This window comes from Mytilus californianus, unplaced genomic scaffold (assembly GCF_021869535.1).
Source record: "Mytilus californianus isolate M0D057914Y unplaced genomic scaffold, xbMytCali1.0.p SCAF_63, whole genome shotgun sequence".
NCBI lineage: Eukaryota > Metazoa > Mollusca > Bivalvia > Mytilida > Mytilidae > Mytilus > Mytilus californianus.
Genome location: NW_026262716.1, coordinates 235,627 through 258,595, shown reverse-complemented (window position 1 = coordinate 258,595; position 22,969 = coordinate 235,627). Strand labels below are relative to the sequence as shown.

Genomic DNA, 22,969 nt, shown 5'->3' with positions numbered 1-22,969 from the left:
TGTCACTTTCAACTATATATGTAGACAGTATGATCTGATGAAAAGTTATTTACTTTACTTTTTAAAACCGGCATGAAATTTCAGCCTCAAAAGGCCAATATTTTAACCACTAGCTATCAAACAAAAGAAAATAAAGGTAGACTGTGAAACAGACAAGGTCAAACAACCAGTAATAAGTGCTTTTGATACAGATTCAGTGAAATCTGCTAAAAGGAATTCAACTTGTATGTGCATAGAACCTCATTTTTCACTTGCTTCATACTGACCGTTAGACTAGGACCATTAAAGCAGCACATTTTGCACTCTTATTCTGATTTTATCTACTTTTTTTGTATGTTTAGTGTTCAAAAATGAGTTAAACATCTACATTAGATACCACAAACACAAGTAGAAAATCAGAAAAACCTGTCAGAGAGAAAGTAAGCATGCTACTTTTGTAAAAATATTGAAACAACTGAAAAAGTTCAATTTTGGGCATGTAGGCTGAAATGTCACTTTTTTACAAAATTTCTATCAAATAAAAGTGGAAATCATTTATTCTCATGTAGTTTGACAAATTAATACCAATAGATCACTCAGGGAAGTTGTCAAAGTACAAATTCAATATTTCCTGAATTTCACCTCTTAGGGGTCTAAACCTTGACCAATTCTAATAAAACTTGGCATGATTTAAGCTTAGTGTATTATAAAACAGTTAAAAAAGTTTCAAAGCCATATGATACCAATTATAAAAATTGTGGCATTTTTTATATCTGAACTTTGGGTGCTGAATTGTGGCGTTGAATTAGAATAATTTCAACTATCAAATTTGGGCTTCTAAAAACCAAAATATACCAAAACTTACACTTTTTAATGTCTCTATGTATAAGTTATCACCTATTAAAAGCAACAGATAGCATACTTCATGTTTCAGACTTATAAAAAATGGCAAGAAGTAAATTTCATATGGGCCTGTGCCAAAAAATAGAGGTTTTCAAATGAAGTGAGGCCTTATATGAAATGTAATATTTTTCACTTACCACAATTTTCTGAAGTTGCTAAGTTATAAAAAAAACCTTTTACATGTTATGAATGTACTTTTAATGGAAATATAAGTTTAAAATAGCATAACACATGTGAATAAAATGGTCTTCAGCAATGTCAAGCTTAAAAAAACAGGTTGTCAATTTAGGTCGTTCCCCACATTTGCATATTAAAAAGCATATAAATGATATGGGAGATGGAGATATGCTTCTTTTTGCTCAAATCTTTGCTCAGATATGATAAAACATCGAGCCTGGATGTAACAAGACTGTCACTTTCAACTATATATGTAGACAGTATGATCTGATGAAAAGTTATTTACTTTACTTTTTAAAACCGGCATGAAATTTCAGCCTCAAAAGGCCAATATTTTAACCACTAGCTATCAAACAAAAGAAAATAAAGGTAGACTGTGAAACAGACAAGGTCAAACAACCAGTAATAAGTGCTTTTGATACAGATTCAGTGAAATCTGCTAAAAGGAATTCAACTTGTATGTGCATAGAACCTCATTTTTCACTTGCTTCATACTGACCGTTAGACTAGGACCATTAAAGCAGCACATTTTGCACTCTTATTCTGATTTTATCTACTTTTTTTGTATGTTTAGTGTTCAAAAATGAGTTAAACATCTACATTAGATACCACAAACACAAGTAGAAAATCAGAAAAACCTGTCAGAGAGAAAGTAAGCATGCTACTTTTGTAAAAATATTGAAACAACTGAAAAAGTTCAATTTTGGGCATGTAGGCTGAAATGTCACTTTTTTACAAAATTTCTATCAAATAAAAGTGGAAATCATTTATTCTCATGTAGTTTGACAAATTAATACCAATAGATCACTCAGGGAAGTTGTCAAAGTACAAATTCAATATTTCCTGAATTTCACCTCTTAGGCCACAGACCACAATTAAATTCTCTATTAGTTCTTTATAACGTTTTGTTTCATTAAAAAAAATGCACCGGTTCTTTTTGTCAAATATTTTGTGTGTGTAAAGTCATTCCCTTGAAACTCTACAAAATTCTAAAATGTTTTTGAGCTCACCTGGCCCAAAAGCAAGAGCAAATCTGACATGGGGGTAAAAATGTTCATCAGGTCAATATCTATCTGCCCTGAAATTTTCAGATGCATCAGACAACCCGTTGTTGGGTTGCTGCCCCTGAATTGGTAATTTTATGGAAATTTTGCAGTTTTTGGTTATTATCTTGAATATTATAATAGATAGAAATAAACTGTTAACAGCAAAATTGTTCAGCAAAGTCAGATCTACAAATAAGTCAAGTGACCAAAATGGTCAATTGACCACATAAAGAGTTATTGCCCTTTAAATTCAATTTTTTACAATTTTTGGTAAATTGTTGTAATCTTTTACAAAAATCTTCTCCTCTGAAACTACAGGGCCAAATTAAACCAAACTTGGCCTAAATCATCCTTAGAGTATCTTGTTTAAAAAATGTATCCGATGACCCCGCCCATCAACCAAGATGGCCGCCATGGCTTAGAAAGAACATTGTGGTAAAATGCAGTTTTTGACTTATATCTCTGAAACTGAAGCATAAAGAGCAAATCTGACGTGGGCAAAAATGTTTATCAGGTCAAAATCTATCTGCCCTGAAATTTTCAGTCAAATGAGACAACCCGTAGTTGGGTTGCTGCCCCTGAATTGGCAATTTTAAAGAAATTTTGCAGTTTTTGGTTATTATCTTGAATATTATTATAGACTGGGACTATTATACTAACGGGACTGGAAACCGTTACACTAATCAGTGTTATAATACTAAACATCACGGTTGTTAGAACGAGACTTTATCTGCATGATTTATCGATACGTCAAATTGTTTCGACAGTGACAGCGTGTCATGATCTTATAATTTCAGTAATTTGTTTTTTTATTTTATAGTTATTGGAAATGCTAATCCTTAATGTAAACACGATTACTATAATGATAAAAGATATCTTGATCTTTGACAGTTATTATTAATCACGAAATCCTGTCTTGAGTGTAAAAAATGACATATAAAGGTTGAAATTTTCAGGATAATAGCGTGGGGACGATGTGGAAAAATTATGATTCATAAAATTTCTTATATCTGTTGATTGGAAAGAGATATGCGAGTTCGGTTTGTTATGAAATCATATTTAAAGGTTATAGGTTGGATTGACCTATTTTTATTGTCACTTTTTAAAGTGAAAAGTGGAATATAATTCTCTTTCTCATTACAACCGGAAACCACATGCAGGGCTCAAATAAATTATACTGTTCCTATAAAATTGCCTACTCCTTTTTATGTGTGCAATATTTTATTAAAATCTGGGGTTTTTTTGCCAAGTAATGGTCTTCCGGTGGCATTACCATATGACTTCGTGAAAATATGTACAATTGGTTCCACAATCAGAACTACAAAAGTTGGCCCGTTCACAGCGGTTTTTTTTTTTAAATTTTGCTGCCATATTGAAATTTAGGTGTAAACACGAAGTTTAGAAAAGTTCAAAACAATGTGGCTATATTTATATGAGACCCAGGTAACTTTTGTTATAGGAATTAGTTATGAACTGAAATTGCCAAAATTGTTTTTATTGCACACTTCTTGTTTTATAAGGATTAATTATGATATGTTAACCTCCGACACATTGTTTTCATAGCGGTCAAGTATAAAGTGCCGGCATTTCGACTATATTTGTTTTATTTTCAACTCTAATATATTGACTACTTATTAATATTTTTTTGTCAACAATAAGAAAAATGTTTATCTTTCAAAACTACTTCGACGATTAAGTTAAAATAAAGAAGAACTTAGTTTAATAGTTCCAGTTTTGATCATCATTAGTTTATCCCAGTGTTAAACATTTATTTCAAGTAAATGACTATTTCATTTGTTAAAATAATTTTATTATTAAATGACATATATTTTTATTTTTTGCATCTAGTTATCTGTTTTTTTTTTTATTTTAATAAATCCACCAATTTTAACGGTATTCTATATGCCGACTTGTTCGCCGAAATCTATTGTTTACATGTACCGAAGTGACACAATAAGCTGTCAATCAAAACAAAAAAAAACAATAATCCGTTATCGGGACAATGAAATCTCAACAGATCGATCAGTTTCCAGTCCTGTTAGTATAATAGTCCCAGTTATAGATGATAACAGATAAACTGTAAACAGCAATAATGTTCAGCAAAGTAAAATCTACAAATAATACAAATAAGTCAAACATGACCAAAATGGTCAATTGACCCCTTAAGGAGTTATTGCCCTTTATAGTCAATTTTTTTGTAATTTTTTTTTAATCTTTTACAAAAATCTTCTCTGATGAAACTACTGAGACAAATTTAACCAAACTTAGCCACAATCATTATTAGAGTATCTAGTTTAAAAATGTGTCCGATGACTCAACCTACCAACCGACATGGCTAAAAATAGAACATAGGGGTAAAATGCAAGTTTTATCTATTATTTTTTGAACCGTTATAAATAGAGAAAATCTGAAAACTATGATATTTAGAGAGAAACATTTTTTTTCCTGTTATGCCTTATATGATTTAAATCATAAAAGATAAATAAAAACTTTAAATGCACATAGACCAATGTGAGCGACATAGGCTCTTTAGAGCCTCTAGTTTTAGTAAACAAAGGAAATGTGTCATTGTGTTACCAGTGACAGTGAAGCTGTATCGACCCAATGATTATTTCTGTAATCTTGTGTAATTGTCTTTTGTTACGCTTTATGTTAACTGCAACACTATAAAAAACAGCCGGACAAAATTCAACTTAACTTTCCTTATTACTTCATCATGACATCTAGTTGTGCACCTGCCATTTTTCATCGGTTGAGGTCTACCAATTGTCCATACATTTCTAAACTGTCAGGTGACTTCTTATAGGAGTTATTGCCCTTAAATGGCAAATTTTACCTTTTTTTTCATTTTTGCCTACTAAATTGAAAACTATAATAGATACAGAGAAACTTTAAAATGATCAGCAAGACAAGTTCTACAAATAGGCTAACATGATCGAAATGCAAATTTTAGTTTGCCTGAGAAGAGTACGATTAGAAAACTCGGCGGCCAAAATTTATTTGGTGTGGTTCGGACTTTTTTCCCCTTAAACGAGCGAGTTATATTTTTATTTGTATCGTTTTAGCGAGTAACTACATCATGTTCGGTAGAATTATCATTTTCGGACAACATACGTGTTTCCGGGGTTTGCATTATTTAATCTCTTTTGATCAACAGTGAAAGCTTCATATTCAAGACCAAACCGTACGTACACAATCATCGATTGTTTTTGGTTCTCTTTGAAATATTGATAATTGTATTTTTGGATCATAAATTGCACGAACAAAACAGTTTTTGGCTAATTGATCCCTAATTTCAATAGGTGCAGTCGGATAAGCTTGTCTAGTTACCTTACGAATTTCTTGTGCCATTTCTGGCAATGTTTGACCAGGCTTTCTATAAATAGAATTCATTTGTACTTTGTACATATCTACCTGATTTGCAGGCTCAAAACAAGATGTCAAAGCAGATACAAGATAGTCATAATTTAACCTTTTAGTAGGCTCAATATCGGTCACTATTCCTTGTGCAACTCCATGTAAACTAGTTGCAAGTTCAAAAGCTTTCATATGATTATCCCACTTATTCACAGTAGATATTAGTTCAAATTGTACTATAAAGTCTTGCCAACTACCTGTTCCGTCAAAAGTAATTGTTTTCTTATTTTTGAAATGGACTGAAGGTTCAGTTATTTGAGATACACAATTACTGACTGAGTTATCATTTATATTAAAAGTTGGATGGGAGTTTTCACTATAACTTCCATTCCCTGCTACTGCATTGGTAGTCCTTACAGGAGGAGGCATGGTGTCTATACACCCGTTTCTGTCCACTCGGACAGTACAGCACCCCTCATTATTTATGTTGGGAGGTGCTTGTCATAAAGAGTTAGTGCTGGGCACATAGCACTGGTCACTACTTAGACCGCAGAGATCTGCCTGTTGCCGCCCCCTGTCATTTAGAAGACCAGGGAAAACCTTATTACAAAAACTATCTCCCCCTCCATAGGATTCCCGTGATTTGCGACACTCGTCGCTTGAATGACTCTACAATAAACCCATTAACATGCTTTCCCTCTCCCTTATTTCATTTAGCTCTTGATTAAGTTTAAGTATATCTATACTTTCTGTTGAAGTCTGCATTGACTTTTCAGAAGCACTCGCTTGAGATCGTGGCGTAGTGAATTCACCATCCTTTTCCCTATTAACTCGCATTTGAACCTCCCCTGATGGTGTCAAATCAATAAGACTCCTGTTCATATCTGAGTCTAGGGGCGTGTTTTTTTGTTCTTCGGTAGTGATCCAGAAGAGGTCCACTTCTGTTTTTTTGAATAGGGAAGATCTTCTGGCTCTCTTCCACCTCTTCTTTTTTGATAGGTAGTTTAGACGGCAGAAGCACGTAACAAACATGGCGTCGTTTAGTCTAAATGACATTAATAAATTTAGGAATGCAGATATATTAGAATGAGAGCTGTGTTATAAACGTTTTCATGGTATGACAGTCTTAGTAGGACATCCCTGTATGACGATAAGCTGGATAAATATAAGAACTACACGGACAATAACAGTTCAGGGACGACTATTTGATATTCTAGGGAAGGGATTTTGATTGATTGGTGTTAAACGCTACTTTCAACACTAAGTTTGGCTATTCCGTGGTGGTCAGTTTAAATTTATAGATGAAGGATGGGGAAGGGAAGAGGGCATTATTAACTTTTTTAATCTGTCGCTAATTATGCCTATTTTTCAGCTCTTACCAGGCAACCATATTCATATATGAAATCCTCCTGTCCCCCACCTCAATAAATGAATAAATATCAAATGGTTTTTCTTCTTATTTAACACAAGTTTAAATTGATTGATTGTTTGTTGCTAATTTTTAACGCCCAGTGACAAATATGTCATGCCTGTTCAGGACTCGGTTCAGGAAAACACGAGTTTAAAAGTCGGGTATGTAATATAAAAACGAAGAGATGTATGATTGCTAATGAGGCAACTATCCACCGGAGTTCAAATATGAAGTGGATGTAAGAAATTATAGGCAACCGTAATTAAGGCCTTCAACAATGACAAAACCCGATACTGTATTAAAAGTCGTCTATAAAAGGCCCGACGTGAAAAATGTGAGGATCAATTCAAACGAAAAAACTAACGGCCTAATTATACATAACAAAATAATTTACAAAATATCAAATATGAGTCGAGGCATGAACCTCTATTACATGTTCAGCTGTCTATTGTATTCTATTGTATTAAGACTTCGCAATGTGCATGATGTGTATGTAGCATATATATATGCTGAAATGAAGCTATGTCACATCCGCTTATAATTGTTTGAGGTTCTTTACTCAGCATGATGCGAAACAGTGTTTCATCATCGTATTCACCTAGTTCCACATACAACTGTAACGGAAAAATTTTCTATTAGCATATCCCACCATATATTAGGGTTGTCTACTGTGGCTGTACAGTTAGAAGTGACATGTACAGAGACATCTGAAAATTGTCTTAGATATAGTTGACAGTTAAAAACTTCATTTTTCGGCACAGTTGAAATAAGTTTAGCTATTAATATTGCAGTCCTAAGTTCTGCTAATGTTTTTGGAAATGTCAAATTTTTACTTTTGATATATTGTGAATATCTTTAAAGGGATTAAAGTCTTTTAAAGCGTTAATTCTTGCTAGCCAGCTGTCTCTATCATGTGAAGAGTTAACAGCATTAGATACAATTCGCTTCCAGTGCAATTTACTAGGAAATAGACCATCAGATATGAAATTGTCGAAGAATTCAACAAGGTCGTACTTTCTAAGAATGTTTAAAAGGTTGGGAATAAATCCAAGATGAGTCCTCTTGCTTGACCAACATGTGTACAGTCTCTAAGAACATTTGTTTTGGTAAATGATACTGTTCTAATGAAAACAGTTTTCCAAAAAAACTACAGATTACGTTTCTCTATTTCTGACACAATATTATGTAGGCCAACCATACTTTTGCAAATGTCTGATCTAGTATTTGTATTAAACCCCTGTGCCTGTTTTACTACAAAATGTTGAAATCTATTCAGTAAATTCAGATCCTGAGACTTCAATTTCGCACCATAGTTCACAGCCATAAAGAACGGTAGGCATAATAAAGGATTTGTAAAGTCTTATTAACACAAGAGGATTATATATATAATTAGTGTGTTCATTTCTAATGTTTGAAATACCAAAATACTTTCTTCCTTTCCTGCAAACACTATTTGTTCTTGACACCAATGAAAATTTGCTTTTTAATTCAATTCCAAAAAATGTATATACATGACTGTCAGATACAGGTATAGATTCACCTCTTATTTGCCAAACCAAGTCTGCTTTATGCATGGATTTAGAAAATTGTATTACATATGAGGTCAATAGGTCAAAGTTGAAGGTAGCATTGGCTATAAAAAGTTTGAAAATTTTACAAATCTTTGCTTTTTTATTTGTCATCAGATAAATAATTCCAAAACATTGCTTAGATAAGCAAAAGGGTGACTGCCCTATAGTCTGGAGGCCAGATATTTCGAGGGTTTGATATTCTTAAGGTACGATAGTACAATGGCCTGACAGTCCGAAGGTCCGATAGTTTTATATATCCAGAGGAGTTGCACCAATATACCAGTGTGATTTTGCACAGCATTTTCTCGTGTCAATAGACAAGTTTTCAAAGTTCTGAATTTTTTTTTAGCAAATATTTATTCGCTATATTTTAGAAGTAGCTAACACTAAAACATTTATATTTTGCGAATATATAATGCTGACCAATGATGAAACAGCATTAGAGAATGGCATGCATGATTTCTTCATGAAATTGAGTGAAACCACTGGGGGATAATGATATCTCATCTACTACATTTCCGATTAAAAACAATGTATGAACATTGAAAGACTTGTGTAACAGTGATGTATAAAGAAAAAAAAACCGGATCAAATACTGTCTTTAATTATAGCAGCTTAAAAGTTATATACGGTAAAAAAATTAGTTACCTACAACTTTTATTATTTCATGACACAAGTTACCTAGGTCTTTTCATTTTTTTATATGCCCGTTTACGGGACGTATTATGGTATACCGTTGTACGTAGTCTGTCTGTCCGTCTGTCCGTCCGTCCGTCGTCAACATGTCGGACATTAACTCAAAAACGCTTTAACCAATTTGCTTAAAACTTTGGTGAATTGTTTATATCTATTGACGTGAGCTCCCTTTCGTTTTTTATAAATTTTAGATTTTACGTTTCCAAGTTATGGGGTTTTATTTATTAAAAAAAGGGGGATTTTCCAGTTTTCGGACAATAACTCAAGAATGCTTTCACCAACTTGCAAGAAATTTTGGTTAATTGTTTATATCTATTGACATGAGCTCCCTTTGGATTTTTATAAATTTTAGATTTTACGTTTCCAAGTTATGGGGTTTCATTCATAAAAAAAGGGGGATTTTCCAGTTTTCAACAATAACTCAAAAATGCTTTCAGCAGTTCTCATGAAACTTTGATGAATTGTTGATATCTATTGATGTAAGCTCCCTTTAGAATTTTATAAATTTTATTTGTTTATAGTCTGACAACAGATTTACTAAGTATTGCGCAACAGCACAGTGTATTGCACAACAGCAAGAAATCTTTAATTTGACTATAAATTCAATTCATATAACCAACTTCAAGTTCTTTGACTACATTTATTCAGAAACCTATAATAGATGTATGTCAAATATTTAATTACAATCAAAATTCAGACCTGTATCAAGCTTGAATATTGTGTCCATTTTTGCCCCAACTGTTCAGGGTTAGACCTCTGCGGGCGTATCCAGCTGCGCTCAGCGAAGCAGTTTATTTTCAAAAGTCATGAAAGTCATTTTTCAACTTTATTTAGGGGTATGATCAATCATAAAATATACACCCAAGTGGAGCAACATATTTTGCAATACTTTAAAAAATACAAGGAGTTAAAAATCTTAGCAATGTCACCTTCAGCACCTAAGTCCACTTTCCCTAGTGATAATATTATTCTTTATTGAAAGACTATATACATTGTATCTACATTTTCAATTTAAAGAGATGTTCCAAATCTGCCTGCTTATCATCTGACAATTGGGGACAGGATAGTAACTTCAATACCTGATGCTGTTGTTTGTAGCTTTGTTAGGAATGGAGAAGAAGTAGAGGAGAAAGTTATTGCTGTTGTAGAGGTAAATAATGTTGCATATGATACCATGTTAATCTGACTTCTGACTTAATCTGTTGTAGAGGTACATGTACAATGTAAGTAGCATATGACACATGTATGATGTTAAGACAAAATTGACAGACTCCAGATAAGCTGGGTTTTTGGATAATTACTCAATTGAATTAACTGAAAACCCAATTGATCCAAAAATGCTTGCTTTTAAAAACCTAAAATATATGTTGAAAACTCAAATAATCCCGAAAACAATGCCAATGGGTAATGTACACCTTTTCATAAATTCAATAAGTTTAAACTAAACTTGTGAAGAATGATGCATGGAAGGCTCCTAATAGAAATGATAATCACAGATGAAATTTACTCAATAGATCGATTCTTATCTGGAGCTCTGGACTTTGTTTGTTCAGGTCTCTATTCTATTTTATGGAGTGGCTATGCTTGAATAGAGAAATAAACAAAATAAAAATTATATGTACAACATGATATTCTTCAATAATTTACTTCAACATTGTTCAAAGTAAAAGTAAGAATTATTTACAACTTCTCTGCATTGTAATTTCTTAACTACATGTGAATTGTATCAGATTCTATTTCATGATGCATTTTGTTGTGAGAATTTATTTATATCTGGCATTTTAGATGTATTTATGCTATATTCATATATTTGAAAGGTAAAGAAAGACTACACCAGACACTCAAATCTGGAAATTGTGAGGCAGACCAGAAATTCTGAAATGAAGACATCAGTTATTAAGCATATTGATTCTGGACTAAAAGGCCAGCATGCTGGAGAAATGCTAGCAGTTATTCCTTCATCTGTATTTGGTTCTAATGGAATATATGGAATCATAGTACAGGGAACAATGGTAGGGATTCTTATCATAAAGAATGAAAATAAGGAAAATGTCAAATAGACAACATCTGGACCAAAAATAGGAAACAAAAAACCCAAGGCCACTGATGTGTCTTCTATGAACGGTGGAAGGCCCCACACATGGTCCCAGACTGTAGCTTGCCCCTTAAAATGCACTATAAAGTTCAGAAAAATTAATGCCACTGGCCCAAACTAAACTCCTAGACAAGGAACCAAAATTTTTGTATATCATGTATTTGATTTTAAATGTATATAATCATACGGTTTACTATGTACATCTGTCAGTTTATCAAATTTTGTTGTATCACAGCAGCTTTATATTTGATAGCAAGCTTCAGTATGCAATACTGTATTAAGTTTCACAAATTCAGATATGTCACCCATGTATTTCTTGTTTTCTGACTTTGTTTATTGATATTTTTTGGGGGTATGCTTTGTGAGCATTTGCTCACACTTAATCTTGTCATTTCAACTGCAGGAAAATTTGGTAAGCATCCCAGCAAGCAATAGAATACCCTTAAAACCAATTTATAAATTCATTGAAATTTTAACTGTAGGATATAATAACAAAAGAAACCCAAATTCACAAAGGAACTAGAATTGTTATACATTTGTATTATTAGTTGAATTAGAACACATGGATTAATAAGTGACTGAGTGACTAAACATCCAACAGCAAATTTATATGCATATTCATAACCACAGTATGTTGATGAGTGATAAATGACCCTTGCTTGGTACTAGACCGACATGCTGAGTGGATTTTTCATGTGCTAGTAGGAGTGATATCAGGTGCTCCAGAAGGGTTACGCACATCCTGTTTTGCACGCAACACCCTTTGTCTTGCCCAATGGTCAAAGCTGGTAAAATGTCAAATTAGGTTAGTGTCCTAATTGGTAAAAGAACAAGAAGCACTCAAGAAAAAAGGTCTAAGATCTTTTGAGACACACTTACTGGAAAACAAACCACCATCTAGTGATGGCGGCAGTAAAACTTCCTTAATGATGACAACAGTTTAGACAGAGTGTATCCTTGTCTGAGTCTTTATGATTGTGTCCTCACCATCTCAAGAAATTCACTGTATAGGACACAGCTCATAAGTAGGGGATCATAATGAAACTTTACAGAATTGATGTATACAAGGTGTAGTTGTGCAAGTCTTACATTTTTTTTTATCCAATCAATTTTTACAGTTTTCTTTACTATAACATGGACTTGGCAATTTCTATATATGGGAAAGTTTGTGAACTCAAAATTGCCTACAGTTTAACAGGTCAAAAACACTACCTTATATGGATATGCATAAATTAGCATACGTATGTCCTTGCACAAGTAATTGTTTATTTACGTATGATGCAATTTCTTTTACCTGGGTTTTTGACCAATCCACTAAATGAGTAACAATGCATCATGTCATAGACTTTGACAGGTACAGAACATGTATAAAGCCTATATCATCTAACATGGTTCATCAAAACTGCTCAAAACATTTCTTAATTCTTGTCTGACAATGTTAACAAATTCTAAAAGTATTGATTTTTTGGCATATTTCAGTTTTTTTGGAATTTTTTTCTATTTCAAACTGTTCCATTTTTTCTGAAGGTAATGAAGCAACATTTTCCTCAATCATTGCAAGCAGCTGTAGTTTTGTTTTGTTATCGTCTTTGCAAAGTTTGTTTTCTTCTAACTTAGATATTGGAATTTTTGATATTTTTAACGGACTCGATATTTGCCAATCTTAATAAAATCATTTATGATGCTGCCCATGTTTATCATGTTTATGTGCAACAAGGACGTGAACTTTGATATGTTTTGTGAAAATTGCAGCGTTGGATCTAAACCTATTATATTTCTCTCATTTATTGGATACTTTCTCTTCTCGTTTTGTATATAATTTAGGCCGTTGTTTTTTTTTTTTGTTTGAATTGTTTTACACTAGTCATTTTTGGTCCCTTTATAGCTTACTTTTCAGCGTTGAAGGTCGTCCTGTAACCTGTGATTGCTTACTTTACTAAAATTGAGAATGGAAATGGGGAATATGTCAAAGAGACAACAACCGGACCAAAGAGCAGACAACAGCCGAAGGCCACCAATGGGTCTTCAACGCAGCAAGAAAATCATGCACCCGGAAGGTGGTCCTCAGCTGGCCCCTAAATAAAATTGTGTACTAGTTCAGTGAAAATGGACGTCATACTAAACTCCAAAACATATAAATGAACTAAAATTATAAAACATACAAGACTAACAAAGGCAAGAGGCTCCTGACTTGGGACAGGCGCAAAAATGCGGCGGGTTTAAACATGTTTTGTGTGTCTTGGATTGAGAGATGTCTCATTTGGCACTCATACCTCATCTTCTTATTTCTATATACAAAGCACGTTTTAGAAAACCTAAATTGGCCATATGGCACCCACTAGGATTCGGAGGATTTAAATAATTGAAGATATTGCACATAAGTCAATAGGACAGCAGCTAAACGATAAAAATACCTCAATCTTATATTTTGGGATAAAATTAGCAACAGACAGACTTCATGGATGGACAAAGGTATTCAAAATATGTTAAGCTATTTACCTTCCCCGCTTTTTATAACACATTTTTTTGAGAATACTGAATATTATGATGTACTTACTTTTAGATCAGGTCCTGATAAAAAGTTTACACATCCAGTGCAGATAAGTCTGGGTCTGTCGTTACATCCATATTGCCGGGCAGCCTGTAACGCCACATCGGGAACATGCTTGAAATTAAGCCGCAGTGTTTCAGTGCTATGTTCTTTGTGTTTTTAGAAACAGTAATGTTTTTGGGATGGCATTATACAGGTTTAAAAGAGATCAAATGATTTTGGAAATTTCACTGTTTCATGCCGTGAATTAATGCACAAGTACAATGAATAACAATGGACAAAACCTGTTCAACTACTTTTACAAGGTGAAACAGAAAGTTGAATCGTGAAGCCAGTTAAGAATATTTTTTTTCAATCTGAGCATGCAAATTGAAGATTATGTTATATATTTTACATTAAACACATTGGCTGAACAAAAACATTTATTATGAGAGTCCCAGACACTATATTAGTTGACAGTTTTCCCACTAATTCCACAGCTTTTTAAGTGGTAGTGAACTCGTAGTAGTCCACAATGCATTGTAGTTCATTGAGTCGATTGGTCAGTTTTTTACATGTTTCAAGGCCATGTTTAGCTTCTATTTGGGAAATTACTATGCAAATATATTCTGACGTCGGGAAATCTAGAGTTCCCGACCTGTTTAAAATGAAATGGAATGAAACTTTTACTTTCATAAATTTCTATATACAACCCTGGGAATGATTCTTAGAAGGTCCCTTCTATAGTTCCTTTTTTTGGTGGAAATCAAACTGCTAGATCATTTTTTATGAAAATTTTGTAGGAATGAATTGTTGCATAGACTGAAATTCTTTTACAGGATTGATCCATTTGGTGCCAATTAGTTTGCAAAGTGAGCAATACAGGCACATTAGAGCCTTTGTTGAGTTGACAAGATTTTATGTCTGGGTTCTCTTTTGTGTATGAGGTCAAACAGAAGTATTTTATTTTTATTCTGTTTATATATTCAACCTGACATATTTCACAATACAGCATGTTCTTCTGGAGCTATTTAAGAAGGTAGTATTAAAAGTTGGAAAACTGATAATCAGTACAAAGTGCACATAACAAATGACAGACGAAATCTCTACCATCTGATCAAGTGTATCCTGTTTATTTGCAGATCACATTTGTATCCCTGGCAACAAGTCAAGAATATTGTAATAACCTTAGTGAAGGGAAAATGAAGAATTGTCATGCTACAATAAAGTACAGCAATGCAGTTAATATGCTTTCTACTGAGGGAAGAAAAGAACTTGTCAAAACCTTTCTTGGAATGTCAACTTTACTTGATTGTATGTCACAGGAAATAATGAATTAGGTATTTGTTTGTATTAGTTACCTCCTCAAACATTTTTGTCAAACATTAAACTTAGTTAAGAAGTATAATTATATCCTATTCAACTTTTTTGCAAAGGGATAATATTGTCTTTGATCCACCTGTATGTCAGTCCATTTGAGGTTTCCAGACAATATATAAATAACACATAGCTGAGAGGGTGATAGAGCAGATTGTTACCCCAAGAAAACATTGTCAACTGAGGCGAAGCTATGTGTTATCTAATTTATTATACTGAATGTTCTGTTATTACTGTCGATTAAATTTCAAATTCAAAGTAATAAACTATGACGTCTTGTACATAACAATCATCCGTTTATTAATAAAGCGCACATTTGATCAAGCGTCTCCGTGAAGGTTAATAGAGTATTTGCCATAGGATAGAATCGTATTTAATAAAGCGCACACTTAATCAAGCGTCTCTGTGAAGGGTAATAGAGTATTTACCATAGAATAGAGTAAATTGTCTCACTCGTATTAACAAATCAAAATCTGGCATTTTGACATGAAGTATAATAATATAAATTAACACATTTTCTTCAACTTGCTACAAACCTTTATGACCATAAGGTACAGATCAAGTTTGAATGTGGATGTAACCAGATTTTTGTTTGTTCCAGGGTGAAGCCCCTTTGTCAACTGATCATATAGAAAATTTTGAGTTTTTAAAAACTTGGAAATGAGATTTCTTTAGATCTGCCAAAGGTTTATTTATACCATGAGATACAGATCACTTTTGAAATTTGTGCATAATACTAAGTAAATGACTGATATGCATAGAACATACTTATGTAGCAATGTAACTTTATATCAAATTAGATTACCTGTAAAAGACCATTGTTATATTTTTCTCAATCCTGTTTTATATCAGTACTTCTTCATTGGTATTTAGATATACATATCAAAGGGACAACTCGATATCTAACTTAAAATCCTCACACTTGTTCATTTCATGTCTCTATAATAATATATTGTATAGTATCATATATGTTTATTTGATATTGTCTTGATATTTATTATTTGTATATAATGGAGAAGACGTTCTATGTTGAAAAACTTGTGTCTGATCCTTTTGTTGTTATTTTGACAATAAAATATGTTTAAACTAAACTTTGTAGGAAGCAGGTATTGAATTAAAAAGATCTTGCTTACAAAGAAAATAAGAAACTCATTTTAAGTAAGCTTTTCAAAAAAAATTTATGAAGGATTTCAAATTTATGAATCTTAATACATGTATATATGAATTCTTCCCTTATACCTGTTTCTTCCTTTATTTCCAATATTTTTATGGAAGGTCTGTTAAAGCTTGAGGACATAACATCAGCAAGGATAATAAGTATATATTTAATCATCCAGTAAAAAGTTCATTTCAGTACTTTTCAAAACTAAATGTATTTAATACATGTCATGCATCTCATTTAAATAAAACAGAAAAATTAGCACTTATTAACTTAATTTCTGTTTTATCAAGGATGATGATCTAAGTTACAAAAATTACCTATTTTTTAAATATGAGGTTAAGGGTCTAGGTCAACATACTTGGTACACAACACAAATTTTTGAAGTATTCTACTTACACACAAAATTTTGGAGGCCTAGCTCTTTAGGCAATAAAGTTATAAAAATGACCTATTTATTGACCTTGAGTTCAAGGTCAACATTCTTGGTACAGGACACATCGTCTTTAAGTAACCGCCCTACACACCAAAGATTGTAAGCCTAGGTCTTAAGACAAAAAAATTACAAATTAACCTTGAGGTCAAGGGTCAAGGTCAGCATCCTTGATACAAATGACTCATTGTCCTAAGAAAACTTATCTTTACACCAAATTTCCAAAGCCTAGCTCTTAAGACAAAAAAGTTACAGGCTGGTCTAGAAAATGACCTATTTCTTGTTGTTGAAGTCAAGGAACAAGGTCAGAGGTCAACATCCTGGGTACCGGACACATTGAAGTGACCTACCTACATACCAAAGATCTAGAGCCTAGGTCTTAGGACAAAAAAGTAACAGGCTGGACTCAAATGGCAGCTGCCAGAACTCCACCCCTACCAGAGTTATCAGATGACATCTAATAGAGTTATTGCCCTTGAATGATTTCAAAATTTTCAGTTCAGCATACCTCTGTATATAAATACTGATCATACATTACATGAAGAATGCTAAATGAATTTAAAACTAAATGGCTATTGACTTGTAAGGAAATTTTGCTTTTTTGGGGATTTACTAGTTCATCATATAACAAGGTTTGTATCCTACAAAGCGGTACTTCAAACGCTTGTAAATTGACAAGGTAGAGGTAATGTCAATTAGCGATTAGTGACCTTAATCAATAGGTCGTAACACCTGTCTAAACTATCGACGCCATCTTGAGTAATTTCCTCACCTTGACACAATTTTTATTTGAACATAAATCTACAAGTATATCATTTTTTGGCAAAAAGAAAATCAAAATATGTGTATATTTATGAAGAACAAAGACTCAAACAACGTGTATAAATTTTTTTGTTATTTATTTAATTTTTTTAATTTTCAAATTTAATTTATTTCTCTCCCATTTTTCCATACTTGGGAACTTAGTGACTTTTTTAGAAAAAATTTCAAATTAAAAGATGGTAACAATTTTTGCATTTCACCTTATTCTTTAGAATTTATCAGAGAGTTAACAAACCTTGAGGTTATGCACCTTCCAATATGGCCTGACCGTTTTGACGCCAAAGAACAATTGGTAGAGCTCAACATTCTGAAAATTTCTCTATTTATAACAGTTTTCAAAATAATAGACAAAACTTGCATTTTACCCCTATGTTGTATTTTTAGCCATGCTGGCCATATTGGTTGGCGAGCCGCGTCATCAGACACATTTTTTAAACAAGATACCCCAATAATGATTGTGGTCAAGTTTGGTTAAATTTAGCCCTGTAGTTTCAGAGGAGAAGATTGTTGTAAAAGTTAACAACGAAGGACGACGGACGTCAATGGAAGTGATGAGAAAAGCTCACTTGGCCCTTTGAGCCAGGTGAGCTAAAAATGTCATTGTACAAACTTATTAAAAACATTACAAGACAGTCACCAACCTTTTGGATAAGTGATTTTGGCCCTTATTGTAATTTTGTGTTCCTACTAAATTTCTATCAAAGAGAGAGAGAGAGAGAGAGAGAAGATACCAAGGTGGCAATTGAAAATTATAAGTACAATAAAAACAGACAACAAAAGGATGGATGAGGTAGAAAGTCAATAGTAAATAATTATTATTTCACTAAAAAATAGATCAAAGACTCAAATGGCTGGATTAGTCATATTGTTTCTTTAACAATGGAGAATGGTCTATACTAAATATTTAAATATACATTTTGTGTATATCATGTATATGCAAATATAAAATGTAAATATAGGAAAAAATCTTTAAATAACTACTTGTTAGCGCTCTCATTTGTTCAATTCTTGTTAGATTTTTATGAAACTTATATCATAGGTTTATATTAGGAATGTCTTGGACAAGTTCGATAATAAGTGCCGATCAATTATTTTTAAAAGAGTTATGTCCCCTTGGAAACATTAATTATATTAAAAAATGCATCGTTAGTGCTCTTATTTGTACAATTCTTGCCAGATTTTTATAAAACTTATATCATAGATTAATATTAGCTATGTCTTGGACGAGTTTGAAAATCAGTACCTATCAATTATTTTTAAGAGAGTTATGCCCCTTGGAAACATTAATAATTTGGAAAAATTGCATTGTTAGCAGTTTTAAGTACAATTCTTGCCAGAATTTTATGAAACTTATATCATAGGTTAATATCAGAAATGTCGTTAATGAGTACAAAAATCAGTGCTGATCAATTATTTTTAAAAGAGTTATGCCCCTTGGAAACATTGATTATGTAGAAAATTGCATTGTAAGTGCTCTCGCATGTACAAGTTTTGCCAGATTTTTATCAAAGGTAAATAGCAGCAATGGCTCAGACAATTTTTAAAAATAAGTGCCGATCAAATATTTCACTTGGACATATTTAATATATCGGAACATTAGGTCTTAGATCCACACTGACTAGTCAGTGAAGCACTATAGTTATTCTTGTGTCTGTCTTCCAGCACTCCTCTGCTCCTCTGTCAAACAATAAGTCAAGATTGCCTTAACATCTTTCAATATTTTCAATGGCTTCTATTAATGTTTTTACAGATTTTCTTTGGATTTCTGTGATATTTGGAAACAAATAATGGTAAAAATTAAAAAAAAAGAAGTGGTGTGATTGCCAATGACACAACTCTCCACAAGAGACCACACAACACAGAAATCAACAACTATAGGTCACTGTATGGCCTTCAATAATGAGAAAAGCCCATACCGCATATTCAGCTATAAAAGGCCCCGAAATGAAAAACATAATTTATAAATCAATCAATAAATCAATCAATCAAATTTTTAGGATGAAAATAAATTGTGCTATGATTCAATAATCCTGTGGTCATCAATTCTTTTGATGGATATTAAGTGGGGATCTAAGTTATTGTTTAGAATTTAAAAAAAAGTTTTTTTTAATGCAAGGATGAAAACAAATGCTAGTTTCTGAGATGGACAATGAAATCAATTCTAGATTTCTACATATATAGATGATTGTGTAGCAAAGACTAGAAATGATTAAAAAAATTGATGCTTTATAACAAAATTATTGAATCACCTATAAAAACAGCAAACAGACATGCTTTTAATAAAGAGTAATTACACACTCAAATAATTTATTTGTAAAACAGTCACTGCTTTTTTTAATCAGTATAATACGGGTGAAATAATTTTTTTGATTTGAAAATGAGTTTCTCAATGTAATGCTTGAACTGTGTCTTCTTGCTAAATATGTTACCAATTTGAATGATTTGTTATTTTTTTTTACAAATATTTTATTTATAAAATCTAACTTTTTATTTGATGTAAATTTTTAAAGGCTATCACTTTTTACATTTATTCATTTACATGTATATACTCCTTATCTTATAACATTTATGACATTACCAATATAATCCTAATCAATTTATATTAAAATTTATATTAAAATTTCAATAAATTTTTGTATATATTGAATACAGTATGTACAATTTCCAAGGTAGTTACATTTTACATTTATTCATTTACATGTATGTACATCGCACCATACACCATGAATTTTTTAAAATCTTTTATTCACTATTGTATCACCATAAAATAAAAGATATGCATATAATTTGTGGTTAGTTGTTATTACAAAAATTTCTTTGAGCTGTCTCTTTGCTACTTTTCAAAGTCTCTGTAATGATCATTCCCTGGTTATACTATCATAACTTTCAGCAGTCTTTATCCACTCCAGGTAAACATCAATTGTAAACCTTAGTGTTAGACCAATTCAACAAGCATATTATGTTATACCATCATAATCATACTGTACTTCAGGTATAGACTAATCCCACTCTTCATAGTTCAAAACATAATGACTTTAAAAAAATGTGACATCTTTGTCTTTTTAAAGTACACATCAACTGTACCTCAGGTACAGACCAATTCATCACTAATTATCAAAGTCAAATTGACTATTACCATGGATAACAATCATTACTTTCCAAAGATGTTTTTACACATCAACCAGTCTTCATAGAAATAATGAATAGCAATTTGAAAGTACAGTCTTAAAACACAATAAAAATCAGTTATAGCAAGTATGTTTCAATAGATAGAGCACTTAACAAGATAGTACAATCTTACTACACAATAAAAAGTAATTATACTAAGGATGTTTCAATAGATCATGTAGATAGAGCAATTAACAAGATAGTACTATCTTATAACAAAATAAAATCCATTATACCAAGGATATTTCAATAAAATAGAGAGTACAATCTTACTACACCATATAAACCAGTTACAAATGTATTCAAAGAAAGTAACAACAGATAGAGCAATTAATATGATATTATATTATTACTTTACCATAAAGACCAATTATACCAATATCATGTGTTATGAGATGTGTGGTTGCCTGGGTGTTTTATGATAACAGAATAAAATTACACAATATACCTCCTGTGTTACATTCACCAGTGTACCTGAAGTATATAATGTGTACTACATTCTCCTGTGTTACATCCACCAGGGTACCTGTAGTATATATTGTGTACTACATTCTCCTGTGTTACATCCACCAGTGTACCTGTAGTATATAATGTGTACTACATCCTCCTGTGTTACATCCACCAGGGTACCTGTAGTATATAATGTGTACTACATTCTCCTGTGTTACATTCACCAGTGTACCTGTAGTATATAATGTGTACTACATTCTCCTGTGTTACATCCACCAGTGTACCTGTAGTATATAATGTGTACTACATCCTCCTGTGTTACATCCACCAGGGTACCTGTAGTATATAATGTGTACTACATTCTCCTGTGTTACATTCACCAGTGTACCTGTAGTATATAATGTGTACTACATTCTCCTGTGTTACATCCACCAGTGTACCTGTAGTATATAATGTGTACTACATCCTCCTGTGTTACATCCACCAGGGTACCTGTAGTATATAATGTGTACTACATTCTCCTGTGTTACATTCACCAGTGTACCTGTAGTATATAATGTGTACTACATTCTCCTGTGTTACATCCACCAGGGTACCTGTAGTATATATTGTGTACTACATTCTCCTGTGTTACATCCACCAGTGTACCTGTAGTATATAATGTGTACTACATCCTCCTGTGTTACATCCACCAGGGTACCTGTAGTATATAATGTGTACTACATCCTCCTGTGTTACATCCACCAGGGTACCTGTAGTATATAATGTGTACTACATTCTCCTGTGTTACATCTACCAGGGTACCTGTGGTATATAATGGGTACTACATCCTCCTGTGTTACATCCACCAGGGTACCTGTGGTATATAAAGTGTACTACATCCTCCTTTGTTACTTCCACCAGAGAACCAGTTGTATATAATGTGTACTACATCCTCCTGTGTTACTTCCACCAGGGTACCTGTAGTATATGTGTACTACATCCTCCTGTGTTACAGCTACCAGGGTACCTCTAGTATATAATGTGTACTACATCCTCCTTTGCTACATCTACCAGGGTACCTGTTGTATATAAAGTGTACTACATCCTCCTGTGTTACATCTACCAGGGTACCTGTAGTATATAATGTGTACTACATCTTCCTTTGTTACATCCTACAGGGTACCTGTAGTATATAATATGCACTACATCCTCTTGTGTTACATCCACCAGAATACCTGTTGTATATAAAGTGTACTACATCCTCCTGTGTTACATCTACCAGGGTACCTGTAGTATATAAAGTGTACTACATCCTCCTTTGTTACATCTACCAGGGTACCTGTGGTATATAATGTGTACTACATCCTCTTGTGTTACATCCACCAGGGTACCTGTTGTATATAATGTGTACTACATCCTCCTATGTTACATCCACCAGGGTACCTGTTGTATATAAAGTGTACTACATCCTCCTTTGTTACATCCACCAGGGTACCTGTAGTATATAATGTGTACTACATCCTCCTTTGTTACATCCACCAGGGTACCTGTAGTATATAATGTGTACTACATCCTCTTGTGTTACATCCACCAGGGTACCTGTAGTATATAATGTGTACTACATCCTCTTGTGTTACATCTACCAGGGTACCTGTTGTATATAATGTGTACTACATCCTCTTGTGTTACATCCACCAGGGTACCTGTAGTATATAATGTGTACTACATCCTCCTATGTTACATCCACCAGGGTACCTGTTGTATATATTGTGTACTACATCCTCCTATGTTACATCCACCAGGGTACCTGATG

General features: G+C 32.8%; 1 long non-coding RNA gene across 1 annotated transcript; it reads left to right on the top strand.

Annotated features, from left to right (window-relative positions):
* Positions 1-10,141: 10,141 nt before the first annotated feature.
* On the top strand, positions 10,142-17,002 carry LOC127707317 (uncharacterized). Its single transcript, XR_007984766.1, has 3 exons — positions 10,142-10,290; positions 10,958-11,152; positions 14,908-17,002. It is a non-coding gene; the product is annotated as an uncharacterized LOC127707317 (long non-coding RNA).
* Positions 17,003-22,969: the final 5,967 nt, after the last annotated feature.